This window comes from Muscardinus avellanarius (genome assembly GCF_963383645.1).
Source record: "Muscardinus avellanarius genome assembly, chromosome: 4".
In the NCBI taxonomy this organism is placed as follows: Eukaryota; Metazoa; Chordata; class Mammalia; order Rodentia; family Gliridae; genus Muscardinus; species Muscardinus avellanarius.
Window position 1 is genome coordinate 114,743,944 of NC_137789.1, and position 16,688 is coordinate 114,760,631.

General features: G+C 34.7%; 1 protein-coding gene across 2 annotated transcripts in view; it reads right to left on the reverse strand.

Moving 5' to 3' along the window:
• Positions 1-16,688, reverse strand: part of CTNNA3 (catenin alpha 3) — a gene marked incomplete at both ends in the record, with an annotated part of 1,656,346 nt that overhangs the window by 565,468 nt on the left and 1,074,190 nt on the right. The gene's annotated exons all lie outside the window — the stretch shown is intronic.

A 16,688-nucleotide genomic window follows, 5' to 3' on the forward strand; every position in this document is an offset into this window, starting at 1 on the left:
TCTGATTTACTTTTCATTTTTTGACATCTTACAGGCATCAAAGCTCTTAGGCTAATTATTAAGTTATTTTGGTAAACTGTAGTATAATACTAGAGTCAAGATGATGAAGATGCTACTTTAAAAATATCCATCCTTCTAAGACCAACTTTATATTTTAACAAAAGCCAGCCATTGTATATCCTACATGCTACTCAAAGCACCTTAAATCTATTGTTTTATTTAATTATTATAATCATACAGAATATGAGCTTTAAAAACACAGGGATTTGTTTGCCTATTGACTGTTCTAACAGCTTAAAACAGTCCTGTTACCCTGTAGGTGTTCACAAATATTTGTTAGATAAATGAATACATCAATGAAAAGTTATCTAATTAAAATATTAAATAAAATAAAATAAAATATGGAAGGAGGGCATTTAAAAGTCAGAGAGTTTATTTTATTCCCCACTCTCGTAAAAATGATAGGATATGGCAGAACTGTCAGTCCAAAGAATACTTAACTCCCTTCAAACACTTTTCTATGTTCCTCGGAATCTCTAGAGGTAAAATCTACTATCTTGATGTTTAATTTATTAGTAACCTTAGTGTAAATATTTTGTAAGAATGATATGTAGTTTGTAAAGATGTAATTATGTGAGCGGGTAGGTACTGGGGACTGAACCCAGGAACATTCTACCTCTGAGCTACCCCCCAGCCTGCTTGCAAGCTATCTATCTATCTATCTATCTATCTATATTGTTTTGAAACAAGGTCTTGCTAGGTTGCTGATAGAATCACTATGTTTCTGAGGCTGTCCTTCAACCTGCCATCCTACTATCTCAGCCTCCCAAGTACTGGAATTAAAGACCTGAGCTACCACATCCAACAATTATCTATCCTTCCTTCCTTTCTTTCTTTCTTTCTTTCTTTCTTTCTTTCTTTCTTTCTTTCTTTTTTTTTTTTTTTTGGTATGTATGTCTGTGTGTGTGTAGTACTGGGGATGGAACCCAGGGACATTCTACCTCCAAGCTACTCCTCCAACCCTATTTTTTATTCTTTACTTTTGAAACAGGGACTCATTGAGCTGCAAAGTGCCTTTCTAAGTAGCTGAGGCTGTCTGTGAACCCTGATCCTCCTGTCTCAGCCACCCAAATGCAGGGATTATAAACTTGCATCACCATGACCAGCTTTGTTATTTTTATTTCTTGTTTATTAATTTCGTTGACAAAAGCATATACTTATAGTGTAGACTACGATGTTTTAAAATATGTATGTGTGTGAAACAACTAAATCAAACTAATCAATATATACCTTACTTTACATATTTATTATTTTGTGGTGAGAATACTTAATATCTGTTCCCTCAGTAATTTTCTTAAAACTATGATACACTGTACTCACCACAATTTTATAATATCTTGAATATATTCCTTCTAACTGAAATTTTATTTTCTTGGTTCATCTCCCAAACTCTGAAACTACTCAGAGCCTGGTAACCACTATTCTACTTTCTGCATTTATGAGTGTGATTTTTTAGAAGAATGCAATTATTAGGTGCTTTTCTCATATACACATGTGTGTGCACACACATATATTTTTATAAATTTTTTTACAGCACAGGCTCTGGAACTACTCTTTAAGCAAAGGTGTATACTGGCTAATATTCCTCAGGATGCTTTTAAAAATTCCTAATTCTATGACAATAAAAACTTGAAAACTCAAACATATACTTTTAGTTTCCAGATTATTATTATTATTATTATTATTTTTTGCGATACTAGGGTTGGAACCCAGGGGCATTCTACCTCCAAGCTCTACCCCAGTCCTATTTTTTATTCTTGATTTTTGAAACAGAGTCTCACTGATTTGCAAAGTGTTTCACTAAGTGGCTGAGACTGTCAGCAAATCTTGATCCTCTTGTCTCAGCCTATAATAAACTCAGAAAGTTTATTAATATATCTGTGTATGGCTTATTAATTATGCACATATATTCACTAAGACAATTTCAAGCAATTCCTTTATAAGAGGTATGTTTTATCATCTGGAAACTTTGGAAGTACATAACTGGTACATCTGAAGAATTTAGGAACTATTTGTTATATTGTTATACAAGCCTAAAAGGCAAATCCTTATTGTTTATATTGTCAGTAAGATTATTGATTATTCAGCTCTCAAAGTAAAAGCAAATTGTTCAAATTTGAATTATTTTGGCAAAGTCAAAAAAGGACTTCCAATTATGATAGTTACAGATCTAATTCATAATATTCAAAGAATATCCCAGCCGAGTACCTATTGTTCATTCAAATAAGAGCATCTTGTGTGAACTTGTCTGTTAGGACATAGAATTGGGTGTGATAAATTCCAGTTCACATGCCCAAAATGCTCCTCAGTCATGTAAGTGCAGGCAGTAATTCAAAATGTAATTACCAACAGAGAAGTAATGGATCGCTTTGGGGAAGCCCATTCAATCATTCTGAGTACACACTTTCTCCCTGTCTCACACAGTGACTTATGTAAAGCTGTATGTATAGTTTCTGCCCTGTCTCCACAATGATCCCTGAATCATATACCATCACATGAAAATATGATCACAGAGAACCTGGCTGGGGGGAATAGTTAAAATCAAAACAAGGCTGTCTCTTAATTTTAGCCAATGACATGTAAAATCTTTTTTTTTTAGAGTTGCCACTGGACTATTTTGAAGTTGAAGAGCTTCTTTTATTATGGTAGATGGAAACCTGGTGTTTTAGTCTAGATCTTTAACATTCCCCAAAGACTTGTGTGTTGAAGGCTTGGTACCCATTGGAGCAATGTTTCTAGGTCAGGCTTATGGGGAATGATAGGATTGTGAGGCCTTAGCCTCATCAATGATTAATCCATTGGTGGTGTTCAGAGCTTAATGGAATATTGGGAGGAGATAGAAGCTGCAGATGGTGGGGCCAAGTCGAAGAAAGTGAGTTCCTGGAAGCACACCCTCCTGGACTTCATCTTATTCCAGCATCTCTCTCTCTCTCTTTTTTCTGATTCTCAGCCACCAGGAGATGAGAAGCTTTGCTCCCCAATCCACTGTCCACCTTCTACCATCCTATATTGCCTCACCCCAGGCCCAGAAAGAAAGAACTAAAACCTCTAAAGTTGTGAGCCAAAATAAACCTGTCCTCCTGCACACTGATTTTCTCAGGTAGTTTGTCATAGTGATGAAAAGATAACATACCTGTGTTATTAAGCCTAAGCCAAGCTGGCCCTCACCTTTCTATTGTTACATCCTGATGTAACTGTCATGTGCTTTAATATTTTGGGGAGTGGAGTAAAGAAAGCAAAGAAACATATATATTTATATTGGATTAATTTAAACTTCTAAGAGCCATATTCAGCATTATATCACCTACTTCCACAAGAATAGTTAATGGCATCTGGAGTTGGATTTGACATAATCTGTGATGCTACTATAGGAAATTTAGACAGTTAACTTTCCTATCAAAGTTGTGGGCACTAAATATCCAGATGTATCACCAGGCATGCTGGCACTTGCCTGTAATTCTAATACTTGAGAGGCTGAAACAGGAGGACTGCTGGTCTTGGGACAATCTCAGCAACTTAGCAAGACCCTCAGTAACCTAGTGAGACTCTGTTTTGAAATAAAAAGTAAAATGGGGTGGAGTGTAGCTCAGAGGTAGAATACTCCTGGGTTAAACATTGGTACCTTTCAACACAGACACACACACACACACACACACACACACACACACACACACACATCCTAAATATCCAGATGTACTGTATGTTTCTCTCCAACTGTCCAAATTACTGTCACATATTTTCTATTTATGGGATTTTTTTCAGATTTTCAAGGTTTAATTCAATAATTCAGTTAAACAGCTTACTCTTTAAAATATATATCATTCAAAACTTCAAAAGTGCAACAGCATGAATCTCATAAGATTTTGTTTCTGCACCATTTAAATTCTTTGTGAAATCCTATTGTATATAAGATACAGAGTTCTCTGTAAGAAAAATGTTGTATCTTTTCTTCTTTGTTTTCTCTTCCATTCCTAGAATACTGTTACACATATAGTAAACACCCAATTTACTTTTATCAAAATTTATTTTTGTAAGGAATAATTTAAAATATCCTGTGTAAATATTTATTTGAGCCAGACATGGTAGGCACATGCCTGTAATCCCAGTACTTGAGAGGCTGAGAGAGGAGGATTGCAGGTTCAAGGACAGACTCAGGAACTTAGCAAGATCCTGTTTCAAAAATAAGAAATAATAAAGGGCTGGGGACATAGCTCAGAGGTAGAGTGGCTCTGGATTCAATCCTCAGAACTATATACACAAAAAATGGACTCATTGTGTTGATTTAGCTACGTTGAAGTACTTTATGCTTTGATGCCTTTAATCAAGTGAAAAATAATATATAAGTGCAATTCATGTTAGTAGATAATTGATTATAATTATATTGCATGAATCAGTATTGGATAGATATACTATATTGGTCATTTTTATCCAAACTACTATCCCATAATTATACTGAAATATAATTGTACTTAGATTATATGCAATAATTTAACATTTGATTCTATTAACATCATATTGTGTATATTTGGTATTAAATTATGACAGAACATTGAAAATATATTTATTCTACTTTTCCTTTGTCCAATGATTTAGATTGTAACTTTGTAGGAGCCAAAGATCATATTCACTATGATATCATGAACAAAGAAAACTTTGTTAGTACATATTTAATGGCAGTGTCAGAATTATCTTTTTGTTACCATGTCAGGGTCATAGGACATTACAATGATTAATGTTGAAAGTTATTTTTCATAATTTGAAGGTTTTTCAAAATATTAATTTCAAGGCTGAACACATTTAATAAAAGCATAGATATAAGACCTGAAAAATCAGTGCTAACACATAATTAAGAAGGGAACAAATATTAGTATTCATTTAGTCAATACCTATTAAAAGTCTTCAGGAAAACTTTAGAAGCAAGAGGCTCCATTAGGAAGATTTCATGGCAACTCAGGTAAAAGATGGTGCCTTGAGCCATAGTAGTAACAGCAGATAAGGGGGAAATTGACATATTTAAGTAAAATTTAGGATATAAACAAAGATCTTTAAATACCTTTTCATGCTATTAGTCACTAAGTCAATAAGAAGTTACTGTCAAGAATCTTTTTTGCAATAAGGAAACAGCAGTGCTAATTCTAATAAAAAAGTGGATACTCTCTTGTTTCAGAAAATTCTAAACTACTGCAAGTAGCTTCTTTTATTCTTTACTTGGCCCACTCAATTCAAAAATCTCCACGGTCACAACTTTTTTTTTAAGTTATCTCTTTCACTATTACTCACTGTTCAATCTCCAGTAATATTCACAGTGCTCAGCAATTAAAATTATGCAACAGATATTTAATGAAAGAAGGATTTGAAGAAAGTTTGCATCTTTTCAAACACATATTTAGTCAGTTTTTGAAATCGTTGAATAGTTCTTATACTCCAAATCACTCCCCAATTCTATCCAAGTTTATAGGTTTCTATGAGTCAATTCATTTAATAGTTGAAAAAGAAAATCGCATCCTAAGCAGAGATCTCAAATGTGTTTATTAAAAATTTCTACAAAAGTAGCTAATATTGGGGATTTTAGGCACTATGGCAGACTGATAAGACTATCTCAAATTTCATCTCATCTCATCCTTTGTCTGTAAATAGCACAGACTTTGATGTGGTCAAAGAAACTACATAAAATTCACTTTATGTCAAATGTTTTGTTAAATGAATGTTTGAGAAATTATAAAGGGCATCATGAATGGTGTGGGAAATAAATCCCATACTCAGTGATGTGGCAGAAGTTTGGGGACAAGTGCATTTAGAAGAATTTTTCTAACTACTTTCAAGAAGACACTAACACTATCCCATAAGTAACATTAACAAAAATCTTTTGTACAACTGAACACCAAATAATTTAGCTTCCCAAACATTCTTTCTGTTTTTGAAATGAGTTTATGGTTCATTGTTGAATTTTATTTTACATGTAAAAATTTTAAATATGTAACAAATAGATTAAGTAGCTACATACCATAAGATTTTCAAGAAAGAGGTGATTGCATTTAGGTTTGGAGCTTTCTATGTTTAAAAGCAACAAAATAACCCTAATATTATTTCTGAAAATATGTATTTTGATTCCTATACCATGAGAAATTGGTGATTATTTAAGCATATGGTTTTAAAATCATCAATGATAATTCTATATTTAGAACTGCAATAGGTTAAGAGAAAAAATTTGGTACTAGCAAAATACTTATTTCAAGGGCCTATAGTTAATATTAGACCATATATTTAATCACCCTAAAACATGACTAAAAGCACACACTTTGTTGTATGTATTTTTACCTGTTCTATTGGTAATAAAATAATACTTTCAAATACTATAAGCTTTTCACTGGTTTTATATGTTAATATGAATAACTGATATTTTAAAAATCCACAAAGTTTCAAAAATTTTTAGGAGAAAAGGGTATGGTTTCAGAACTTGTATCCATTATTCTTATAAAAATGAAAATAATTGAATTTATTATTTACTAGAAAATCAGAAGAAAAGGTAAATGTTTATAAAAAAATTATAAGTGTATTTTTTCTCTAAGTAGCTCACTATTCAAATCCTCTATGAACTAACTTGTCAGTGATCTAGTTCAAAACAGATGAGTTAGAAGATTGAATGCAAATAGCATTTCTCCTAAAAGATCATCCTGAAGGACTATCTGAGCAGTCACTGACTATCAGAAACCCCTACAACTCTTATTTTAAAGAAAATCTGCCCTGCATACAAGCTGCCTGATTATGAAAAGCTTGACCTAAAATAAATATGAACCATTATTAGCCATCTGAAAAAAATATAACTCATCTATGGGTTGTTCTGTGATGTTTGGCCTAGGACTTCTAGACTGGTTCTGAAAAGAGGTCGTGAACCAGTTAGATTCTTTCTAATTTATTTGACTGGAAAATTTCAAGGTAGATACCATGACCTGTAGAATCAGATGTTGAGAAGTCATGATGCTACAAAAAGAATCAGCATAGCCCAAACTAAATCATGTTATGCCAGTTTATGATGGCACAGAAAGAGAGCAGCAGAAGCCAAGCAGGGTTCTGGGTAAACAAGTTGAGTTGTCTGTACAGTAACCATTTCCTCTGTGGGGTTTTTTTTTTCTTTTTGCTAACAAAGCTATTATTTTGTCTGAGTATAAAGCGAATAGTCATTTAAAGATTAAATTATGACTAGTTTATACCATAAACTAGTGGTGGCTAGACTCGGGAATCCATACTGGCTCATGAGAACTCACTTTTTCTATGTATTTCTTACCACCCCCTTGCCAGTTCATGTACATCACACTGGTAGCTTAAAATCTGCCAAGGAGGGAGCACTTACATGACTGAATCAATAAGTACTACACATTAGGGCCAGCACATTCTTTGAACCCTAGCCAATTTTTAATACCTAGTCAGCAGTCTCTAAATAATCATGGAAATGTCATTTTTTTCTTAGTGATTGGTTCAGGCATCTGCTCTAGATGATGTACTACTTTGAGATTCTATGTTGTGACGGATACAGCTATGAGAAAGAATCTAGAGATGCCTGTATAAACCGTTAAGAAATCTTAAAAAAAAAAAAAAAAAGGGCTGGGGATGTACCTCAGTGGTAGAATACCTGTTTAGCATGTGTAAGGTCATGGGTTCAATCCCCAGGCAAACACACACACACACACACACACACACACACACCCCTAGAACAACTACAAACCAGAACATCCAAAGTAAAGGAAAGAAGGAGCAGTCTATCTTAGATATAAGAAATACTGGGTGCATTATCTGTAGAGAATTTAAATAGTTGAACACATTAAAAGTTTACTTTTTAGTCAAACTTTACTGACAAATCTACCTAACATTAATTATTAGACACCCCTTTTCTTTCCACAAATAGTGGACTACTTCTACCTAAGTCTTCTAGTATACTGATTCTAGTAAGCCTAAAGCCAACTATGTCAAACATCCATGTCAAACACTGTTAAATAAACAAAAGTGTTTGTTATCTAAGAAACTTTTATAGGATTTATCTGGGACTTCCAGGAAGATGGAGACCAAGAAAAGCAGTGTTTATAAATCCTGCTAACACTCGCTCTCTATGCCACAAAATCAGTGTCTTTCATAGCCAGAAAACACTATCAGCAGAGAAATAAAAACTGTAAATACAAGGGACAGAGAAAAAGAAGACTAGAAGAACAACCAGAGACCAGAAAAGATAACAGCCCGCATTGCAGCGGTGGATGTAGTGATGGCGCCATCTTCCCACACAGAACCAGGCTCCAGAGAAAATAGGTAAACAAGAAGCTGAAGTGAGCAGCTGCAGATCATTTGGGTGTAATTCAGTATTCTTTCAGTGCAAAGAACATCTAAAACTCCCAGTGGCCAAGCTCATCATGCTTTCCAGGGCCTCAGAATGGAGCTCAAAACCAAAAAAGGAAAGACAAAGAAATACGCCAACTTCACAGCCGAGGGCATGGCAACAGTGCCATATTGCCAGTGGCAGGAAATTCACCATTCCTGCGACAGCCCCAGATCAGTACACACAATAACCGTAAGTGAAATGGCTGCCTTACAGGAGAAATCCCAGCACTGCATCCCCAGGGACTTGCGCAGTTTTGATAATCTCCCTGGGTCTGAGATTCTGCAGTCCAACCCAGTGATGGAGTAGTGGTAGCAGAGATACCAAACCCTAGTCGCAGTTCCCTGTGGGAAAACACCCAGCCTGGCACCTCCATGGTCTTGGGCAGCCTTGATTAACTCCATGGATCTGATACTTTGCAATACAACCAAAAAAAGGAATAGTAGCAACTGAGATTACCACAGACTCGAGATCCAGAGCACCCTAAGTGAAGTCGTGGTGACCCAGGGAAGAACGCAGAGAAGGCACAAACTTCTGAAATCATGGGAAAGAGGAATAACAATGGAGCAATGAACACCCACGACCCCACAACATCAGAACCTGATAACACAGAAATTCAGAGATCTCCAGAAGATCAAATCAGGAATATAACTGTAGATATAATACAGGATCTTCAAAAAGAATTTAGAGAGAGTTTAAAAGAAATGAAGGACGTAATCATTGAAGTAAAGGCATCATTTCAATCTATAAACAATTGAGTAGACCACATGGAGAATAGAATCTCGCTCCTAGAAGATGATCACTCCAAAAACGAACACATAGTTTATAATTTAGAAAAAAAAATCCGATAGCAGGAATTTGACACTGAAGAAATATGGGCCCATTTTAAGAGAGCTAACCTAGGGATAATTGAAATAGAGGAGGTAGAAGAAGGTGAAACCAAAAGGATCAATAATCACTTCAAGGAAGCAATAGCAGAAAAATTTCTAAACATAGAGCAAGAGGTCGATACACAGTTCCAGGAAACATATAGAACTCCCTTTAGACAGGATCAGAAAAGAGGTTCCCCATGCCACATAATTGTCAAGATGACCAATGTGGAAGCCAAGGAGAGAATCTTAAAGGCAACAAAAACAAAAGCCAAGTGACATTCAGAGGCAAACCAATTAGAACTATTCCAGACTTCCCAAACCAAGTCATGAAAGCCAGAGGGACTGGAATAACATATTCCAAACTCTGAAAGAAAACAACTTCCAGCCAAAAATTTCCTACCCAGCAAAACTATCTATCAAATTAGATGGGGAAATAAGAAGCTTCCACGACAAACAGAAACTGAAGAAATTTATGTCTTCAAAAGCAGCGCTGGGGCCAGGCATGGTGGCGCACACTTGTAATCCCCGCACATGGGAGGCTGAGACAGGAGGATTGCGCAGATTTGAAGCCAGCCATGCTGGCTTAAGAGACCCTGTTTCCAAATAAAAATATAAAATAGGTCTGGGAGTGTAGCCTGGCGGTAGAAGGGTTTCCAGGAAACCCAGTACCACCAAAAAAAAAAAAAAAAAAAAAAAAAAAGAAAGAAAAGGAAAAAAGAGAAGAAAAAAAAGAAAGCAGCGCTGGATAAAATACTCAAGGAGATTAACTACAAAGAAGAAATAGGTAATACACACCAGAATGAGAGAAACAAGATTTTCCATTCAGGTGACAACTAAGCAAAGAAGAATAAACAGTATCTCAAACAGAAATAAAATCTTAACATGTTAGGAATTAAAAATCATCTCTCAATAATCACACTGAATGTAAATGGCATCATCTCCCCAATATAAAGACATGAAGTGGCAAAATGGATTAAAAACCAGAATCCTTCCAACTGCTGCTTATGAGAAACACACCTTACAAGTAAAGATAGGAACAAACTCAAGGTAAAGGACTGGAGCAAGTTAATCCATGCTAATGGAACTTAAAGGCAAGCAGGAAATGCACCTAAGATATCAGACAAGTTAGAATTCAAATCCAAAATTATTAGAAGAGACAGAGAAGGTCATATTTTACTGGTAAAAGAAATAATCCAGCAAGAGGAAATAATAATAATCAACATTTATTCCCCAAACATAGGTGCAACTACTTGCATAAAACAAACTCTTTGTGAAATGAGGTCACACATAAATTCCAATACAATAATATTCGGAGACTTCAACACACCTCTCACAAAATTAGACCTGTCTTCCAGACAAAAGGTCAGTAAACATGCCTCAGAACTAAAACCACCATTAATCAAATGGAACTGTTGGACACATATAGAATATTTCACCCAACTACAGCGGAGTTTACATTTTTCTCAGCTGCTTACAGAACTTTTTCAAAAATAGATCACATCCTGGGACATAAAATGACACTAGCAAATTAAAAAAATGTTACATACTTTCCTGTGTCATTTCAGATTATAATGGAATGAAACTAGAAATCAACTATAAGAAGACCAAGAGAAACAATATAAACATGTGGAGACTGAAAACCACACTTCTGAATGAAGAATGGGTCATAGAAAATGTAAGAGGTGAAATCAAGAAATTTCTAGAAACAAATGAAAATAAAGATACAATATATCAAATCCTCTGAGATACTATAAAGGCAGTATTAAGAGGAAAATTTATAGCACTGAGGGCTCACATAAGAAAAACAGAAAATCTTCAAATAAATAACCTTATGACACACCTCAAAACCCTTGCAAAGCAGAAACAATCACACTCCAAAGCTAGTAGAAGACAGGAAATTATTAAAATTAGAGCAGAAATTAACAAAGTAGAGAATAAAAAATACAGAAAATCAACTAAACCAAAAGCTGTTTTCTTGAAAAAAATTAACAAAATAGATAAACTACTAGTCAACCTAACTAAAAAAAAGAGAGAGAATCAACAAACATTATGAAGAGATGAAAAAGCAGACATTACTACTGACAGTGTAGAAATCCAGAGGACTATCAGAAACTACTTTGAAAAACTATACTCCAAGAAAATGGAAAATCTGGAGGAAATCGACAACTTCCTAGATAAATACAACCTTCCTAAATGGAGTCAAGAAGATATAGAACACTTAAACCAACCAATAACAATAAAAGAGATTGAAACAGCAATAAAGAGCTTACTATCAAAGAAAAACCCAGTACCAGATGGTTTCTCAAGTTAATTCTATAAAACATTTATAGAATAGCTAAGCCCAATACATCTCAAACTATTTTGTGAAATAGAAAAAGTGAGACTCTCCCAAATACATTCTATGAAACCAACATCACACTAATACCCAAACTAAATAAAGACAGTTCAAAGAAGGAAAACTACAGGCCTATATCTCTGATGAACTTTGATGCAAAACTATTAAACAAAATATTAGCAACATGCATTCAAAATCACACAAAGAAAATCATACAGCACCACTAGGTAGGGTTCATCTCAGGGATGCAAGGCTGGTTCAACATATAAAAATCAATCCATGTAATTCATCATATAAACAGAATGAAAGACAAAAATCAGAGGATCATTTCTATAGATGCTAAAAAAGCATTTCATAAAATACAACAACCATTTATGATAATAACACTGCAGAGAATTGGAATAGAAGGAACATATCTCAACATCATAAAGGCAATCTATAATAAGCCCACTGCCAGCATCATATTAAATGGGGAAAAATCTTCAAGAATTCCCCCTGAAAACAGGAACGAGAAAAGGATGTCCTTTATTACCACTTCTCTTCAATATAGTACTACAGACTCTAGCCAGAGCAATAAGGCAAAAAAAAAAAAAAAAGGAAATCAAATGAGTACAAATAAGAAAAGAAGAACTAAAACTTTCACTATTTGCAGATGACATGATACTATATTTAGAAAACCCAACCAAAAGACGTATAGAACTGACCAACAAATTCAGCAAAGTGTCTGGATACATCAATCTTGAAAAATCAGCAGCTTTTTTGTATACCAACTATAAATCCACTGTAAATAAAATTCAGAAAATACTGCCACTCAGTATTTCCCATGAAAAACTGAAATATTTAGGAATAAACTTAACCAAGGAGGTAAAAAAAATCTCTACAAAGAAAATTATAAAACACTGAGAAAAGAAATCAGAGATCTTAGAAGATGGAAAGATCTGCCATGTTCATGGATAAGCAGAATAAATATCATTAAAATGGCCATCCTTCCAAAAGTGATCTACAAATTCAATGCAATGCCCATTAAACTACCAAGATCATTCCTCACAGACATAGAAAAATAAGTTCTTAAATTTATTTAGAATAACAAAAAGCCCAGAATAGCCGTAGTAGTTCTTAGCAACAAAAACCTTCCAGGAGAAATCACAATACCTGACTTTAAACTATACTACAAAGACACTGTAATAAGAACAGCATGGTACTGGCACAGAAACAGATACATAGACCAACAGAGCAGAATAGAAAACCCAGAAACAAGTTCACACACTTTCAGCCAATTGATTTTTGACAAGGGGGCCAAAAACATAAACTAAAAAAAGATAGCCTGTTCAACAAATGATGTTGGCAAAACTGGTTAACCATATGCAGAATATTGGAAATTAATCCCACTTTCTCACCCTGCACAAGAGTCAATTCAAGATGGATCAAAGACTTTGAAATTAAACCAGAGACCTTAAAGATCCTTGAAGAGGGCATAGGTCCGACACTGCAACACATAAGCACAGAAAAACACTTTCTCAACAAGACCCCAAAGGCACAGCAAATTAAAAGATGAATCAATACATGGGATTGCATAAAATTGAAGAGCTTCTGTTCAGCAAAGGAAACTGTCAAGAACCTCACCCGAAAGCCAACAGAATGGGAGAAGATTTTCATCACCTACACCTCCGATAGAGGACTGTTATCTAGAGTATACAGAGAACTCAAGAAACTCAATACTAAAAAAACCAAATAATCCAATAAAAAATGTGCAAGTGAACTAAATAGATACTTCATGAAAGAAGAAATTCAAATGGCCAATAAATGCATGAAAAACTGCTCAACATCATTGGCAATCAGAGATATGCAAATTAAAACTACTCTGAGCTATGTGTGGTGGCGCATGCTTGTAATCCCTGTGCTTGGAAGGCAGAGACATGAGGATAACACAGGTTCGAAGCCAGCTGTGCTGGCTTAAGAGACCCTGTTTCCCAATTTAAAAAAAAGAAAGGATAAAATAGGTTTGGGAGCATAGGTCGGAGGTAGAAGGGCTTCCAGGAACCCCAGTACCACCAAAAATTAAAAAAAATTAAAAACAAAAAATCTACTCTGAGATTTCACCTAACTCCAACTAGAATGGCAACCATTCAGCACTCAAACAACAACAAATGCTGGTGAGGATGTGGAGAAGTGGGCACTCTAAAACATTGTTGATGAGATTGCAAATTAGTGCAACCACTTTGGAAAACAGCACGGCAAATTTTCAGAAGAATGGGAACAAATCTACCATTCGATCCAGCAATACCACTTCTTTGTATCTACCCAAAAGAAAGGAAACAAAACTACCAAACTAATGCACATGTATCTATGTTCATAGCTGCACAATTCACCATAGCCAAACTATGGAACCAGCCAAGATGTCCATCAACAGATGAATGGATTACAAAACTGTGGGATATGTACACAGTGGAATTTTACTCAGCCATTAAAAATAAAATGCAATTGTATCATTTTCAGGGAAATGGATGGAACTGGAGGACATTATGCTAAGTAAGATTAGTCAATCACAAAAAATAAGAAATCAGATGGTTTCCCTAATATGTGAAAGCTAAGGAGAAATGGGTCATAGGAGGAACTCTAGATGATAAATGAAATCCTATAGAGGAGCAAACAAGACAACCTAAGTGAGGGGATGGGAGGGGGAAGAAGGAAAATTTCTAAAACACACAAGGTACTTAAACATATCGAAGTCAACCACTAAGCCAAGCAAGGGAAGGAGAGATGGGAAGGGAATGGGGTGGGAATTGAGTAGGGGCTAAATGGGTGATGTGTACATGTATGTCCACACAAGTTTTATACCCCAATAAGATGTATGAATGTAATGCACCAAAAATTTTTTTAAAAACACTAAAATAAAGTTAGATAATTTAAAAAAATAGATTTTTCTGTTACTTACAGACAAAACATTCTCTACTGCTAAAGTTTTCCACAGAGAGGAACACACCTAGAAAGTTTCTGGATCAGGTTAATCCAGCATTAGACAGGACCATGAGCCCAGGCTCTGAGACACCAGGCCTCCTACAGCTGTAACCATGCAATTATGGTTCTTTTATATCCAGACAATTTGCCCTATATGCTGTCACAGTGTGACTTTACAAAACTGCTTTTACATTGATTAATGTTAGTAGTTTGTAACTTGAAATCAAATTAACCAACTAAAAAGCAGAACTTTGTATTTAACATTTAAACGAAAAAAATACTCCTCCAATACAAGACATTGGATGAATTCATATTAAAAATTCTATACAAAGAAGAAAGAAAAGAGAAAAAATGCTTAACATTTCTATAATAACTAAAATAGCAATTTGTACTAATGCTGAAAAAAGGATAACAGATAAATCAATTTCTGTAGAATAAGAATGCAGAACTATACAAAAACATCATGTGCAAAAAGGCAAATAATTAATACAAATAGATGAATGGCATAACACAAATATTTGAAAGTATAACATTTATGCAGAAAAATGCTGGATGGAAAATAATTAGAAGTTTTTGGCTGTTATTTCTCAGTAGTTATATGGGGAGTTAATAATATTTTCTTCCATATACTTTTTATATTTTCAAAAATTATAACTTAATAATAATAAGTCATAAAAATAACCGGTAACTTCAGTACTGGGAAGGCTGAAAAAGGAGGACTGCAGGTTTAAAGCCAGCCTCAGGAACTTAGCAAACCCTCACCTCTTAGTGAAGCCCTGTTTCAAAATAAAATATAAAAACTCCGGGAATGTGGCTCAATATAAGTACACTGCCCATAGGTTCAATCCACAACGCCCCCCACCCCCCACCCCCCACCCCCCACCACACACACACACACACACACACACACACACACACACACACACACACGGTTATATATAAAAGAGAATTTTTAAAAAAGAATTATGCTCCAAGAAAATATTTTTTTCACAAGAAAAGAAAATATATGTAATTTATTTGAAAGAGATTACTTTTTACAAGAATAAAAAGTTTAAATGTATCTAGTTGTCTGCTGTTACTGCAGCATAAACAAAGCCTGAGTCTGTCCCTGAGGCTAAGGTGTCTGGGTATTTCTCCCATCCTGAGGCAGCCCATTCTAATCTGCCACTAGAGAATCAGCTGGGCTTCCGATGGAGTTTCAATCCCATCTGCTACTCATGCAGTTAGATGTTTAGACTTGTTTCTCAGAGTCTTTAGCAAACTAAAACACCCTTACTGATAACTGAATTGCAATACTGTTAAAAATCAGTGAAAAGTTTTCTCATTAATTTTTTTTTTACTGAGAAAAAAAAATTTGTTGGAAAAGAAATATAGGGAAACCAACAGTTTTAAGTGTCCTGGGGATGGAGAGGGAATATTGGTTTCATAAAGTTAGAAAAAGCATAAGAATTTCAGCTCCTATTTTCTGTCATGCTTTGCCTGTTAAAGTTTTTTTAAAGACATAGTATAAAACAGTAATTCTAAATCTCCATCAACAGATGAATGGGTTGCAAAATTATGGGAAATACACACAATGGAATTCTATTCAGCTATAAAGAAGAATAAAATGATAGCATTTGCAAGAAGATGGAAGGAACTGGAGAATAGTATGTTAAGTGAGATTAGTCAAGCACAGAAAGAGAAGGGACATATGTTTTCTCTAATATGCCCAAGCTAGGGAGTAATGGTAATACCAGAGGGACTCCAGATGATGGAGGGGAAATCTCAGCAAAGCTAGAATGTAAGAATGGGATAGGAAGAAAGCTGAGGTTGTTCAATGGAGAAGCTACATCTGAATATGTGTAATAGTATAAATATAGCATGGTTAACCTGGACACTCTTTATTGGGAGGGGGGAAGGGAAATAAGGTGGGTAGAGGGCACAAAGCACAATCTAAATGTATACCATTTTCAATATGTTCCACGTATAAATAAAATAAAATATGGAAAAAAGAAAACAAAAAATAAAAAATGAAAAAATAAATTAAAAATACTTTCCTAATAAAAAAATAAAGATTATAAAGCACAAGACTTAAAATCCCCAAGTAGATAACTGACAA